Below are 3,496 nucleotides of genomic sequence, written 5' to 3'. Positions count from 1 at the left end.
ATACGAGTGTTTTTAGTTTTAGTTTTGTCATGTTCTACATTTTTCTTGGAAGTCCTACATTTTGGGAGGCCTTGTCCTCTTTTCTGGTTATGACATCTGGTCACTCTGATTGTACTGAGAGCCAATTAGGTGATATTATGACACAGCAGGGAACCAATAAAGTGTTAGTATGACACAGCTCTCATTGCCATGTATCAGAGAGAATACCAGAACTCTTATTTCAGTTGAGTGAGTGTCATCAAGGTAGCCACTGGTTTTTTGTTAGTTACTGATTTGTTGGGTGACCTGTACTGTTATGTATTTAAATAAATAAATAAATAAAGCTAGTTAATGGGATTTCACCAACCCTAGTGATGCCTCTGCATTTAGGTTGTGTGTATGATATTGTAATTTATTCTGTGTGGTCTGGTACAGCAGGAGGTCCACCATCGGGATGACACAATGAGCAATCACAAACCCTCGTGACACCTCTGTGTCTTTAGTACCACCAAGTCAGCATGTTCTGCCTATTAAGGTAGTCTGTAAAGTCTCTTCTTTTGAGGAAGCTCTGAGTGCAGTGCAGATTTCAGTGGATTGAATTGTATTTTCTCTGCTATTTGAGATAATTTTGTCATTTGCTATATTTTATTATTGATTGAATGTTTTAAATTGTATTTTTAAAGATTTTTAATGCTGTTCTCTGCTTTGAGAATTCATATGAATTGAAAAATGGATTATTAAAAAAAACCTTTTGACAATTGTTCCCAAAAAGTTTTAGGAAGTGGGGGGGACTTTTTTTACTTACCTAATGTGTTTCTTTAAAAAAGCAGAGCAGCCAGATCTGTGATATTACTTGGATTTTTCCAATTAACTGAGCCCAAGCAAGGGTATAAAACATCAGATGTTCTATTAATGCCTTTTATTACCAGCTGAATGATTAAAATCTCTTTTAAGATATAGAGTTCCTTGAGTGACATTGTGAAAATAATAGAACTTTATAGGCCCAATTAAAATACAATACTGCTGTTTCATTTTGTAATCGCAATCAATTGGGATCAGAAAAGCTCATCCTGGCCCATCTTTAAAAATGTATCGGCTACGAAATCAGATGTTAGTTTTAGGTCCTGATCATAGTTCTGCTGATGTTTAACCTACATTTTCAAAGGACAATATTTTCTTTCATCTCCGCAAGCCCAGGAGAGCACACTTGTAAACTTGGGCCATTGTAGTGTGAACACAGAACTTGAGTTCTGTCACCAGTGGAGGTTCAGCTGGCAGTGCCCCAGAAGATGGTCTTTTCTGTGGTGGCACCATCTATGTGCACCTCCCTCACAATAGAGATCTGAACGGCTCCCTCTCTGACCACTTTCTGATGGTCAAAACCCGGTATCTGTGAATCTGGCATCTGCGGACTTGACTCACTGAGGATGCCAGCAGATATTGGGGTCCAAATTTAAATGCCTCTAAAAACAAAACAAAAAAAAGGCACAAAAGGGTAAGAGGAGACTTGTTACCATAGCTGGGGCTTTCCCCAAGGCAATAGGGCAACTGTACCTTTAGACTGAATTTCTATGCCACTGCACAGATGATGAAATAGTAAAACATTGTGTCCATTTCCCTTTACAGTTCTGTGTGGGAAGTTAAAAAAAAAAGAGAAAGAAAGCTGATAAAATTGGTTATTGCATCATTATCGGGCAGTTTACCTTTCTTGGGTCTTTCATGGGCAACATGCAGTTTTCAGGATTTATATCTTGCACAAGGGACTTTATTTGTCAGTTTCTATGTTTGTTCTGCGCAAATGTTGCCAAGCACACTTTGGAAAGGGTTTTCCCTCTTGTTTGACTTTGCCTTGTAATGCACAGCTGTGGCCGCAGATATCCTGCAAAACAATACTTGTTTCTGCTCTGTCCTCCGGGTGACACAGGTCTAGACAAGCAACCTTCTCTTTTCTGAGTCCTTTCCAGAAGTATTTTCCGAAAAGTATTAGCAGAATGTTACATGTATACAAATGTGTATATGTGTGTGTTTGGAGTGTGTGTACATATACATGCAGCTCCCTGCTGTTAATATGCTCACAAAGTCCCACCCCTCAGCCTCTCCGTCATCTCTGTTTACCTGCAGTGATAGACAACAGATCACGGGAAGAGAGAGAGCTGCACTTGCCAGATTGCTCCCCCCCATCTACACGTCATGCATACAGAAACACCTGGAGGATAATATCACCTTTTTAAAAAATTTGTGGCCGATAGCAATTCCAACCTCCCCCCCCCCAAGAGTCTAATTACCAGCAAAAAGCAGTCATCTCAAATAGTCCCTCTCCCTTAAAATGAAGTACCACTGACAGCCTGGGCATCTTCACCGCTCTTCTGAAAACACTGAGAAACAGTGCCAAGTGCATGCCCCTAAGCAGGGCTTCCCATCATTACCTGAGCAACGACCGATAATACTCGCTTCCACAGTCTTGCTGATCTCATGCTGGTATACACCCTGACTTAACATGGCTCTGTGCCACTACACGAACATTAACCTTTTTTCAGGGAGGGTCACAGTGGGTTCACCATGTCTCTTTCTGCTGCTTTTCTCCAAAAGTATTTGAACATTATGCGCTGAGCCAATTGCTAAGCATATTACAACACTAGAGCCTGGCAAAGTTTCTCAAGGTCTTACTTTTTTTTTGTGGTGTATTGACATTTCATTTTATAACTGCCCTAAAAATCACCTCTTGTTGGATTTTGAATCTCTGAAAAACTGGATGCCTGTTCTAAATGTTTCTAACATTAAAATCTGGGAATCCGTTGGGAGAATATCCTGTGTTGACAAAAGGTTTTGATTTGATCATGCGCTATTATTATTATTAGTTCCAACCTAGTGCTTTAGTGACTCACCATCAATCCCTACCTGCACCCGCCCCTGTCACTTTCCACTCCCCACCCCAGTTACACACTCCCAGCACCATTCATTGTTACCAAATATTAGACAGAACAGAAAAAGTTACCATGAAGCTTGTCACTAGTGAAAGCTATTTTAGCACAATTACTAAGAAACTGAGCCAGACAGGGACACAATTTCCTGGTACCTAAAGGGACACACCAGATGCCTCCCCTTTTACCCGGTGGTGCTCCAATCCAGTGGTCTGCAACCTTTTTCATTCCCATAAGTTGCAGCAACGCCACAACTGAGGTTTTGTGACCACCCAGGTTGAAGAACACTACTTTATTCATTGTTGGCATCCTTCAGTCTCAGAAGACTATGGTATCACGCTCTGAATTGTGGTCCTAGAACAGAGTGTCCTCTCCAATGTGCGAAGCCTGGGTAAAGTAGATATGGGGGATAGACTGTTTCCCATGCAGCAAATCCCCCCTCTCCACGTCACTGAAATGGTCCAACGGAAAGGCAAATACGGTTGGTTCCAGCAGCATCACAGGAGTTGCCAGAATGTGACTGTGTTCAGCCATGAACTGCCTCAGGGACTCCAGCTCCAGATTTTGCCTTGAGGTTGACTCCTGAAGCCTTTTCC

This window comes from Tiliqua scincoides, chromosome 7, assembly GCF_035046505.1.
Source record: "Tiliqua scincoides isolate rTilSci1 chromosome 7, rTilSci1.hap2, whole genome shotgun sequence".
Classification (NCBI taxonomy): Eukaryota; Metazoa; Chordata; class Lepidosauria; order Squamata; family Scincidae; genus Tiliqua; species Tiliqua scincoides.
This window is presented reverse-complemented; position numbering follows the sequence as displayed.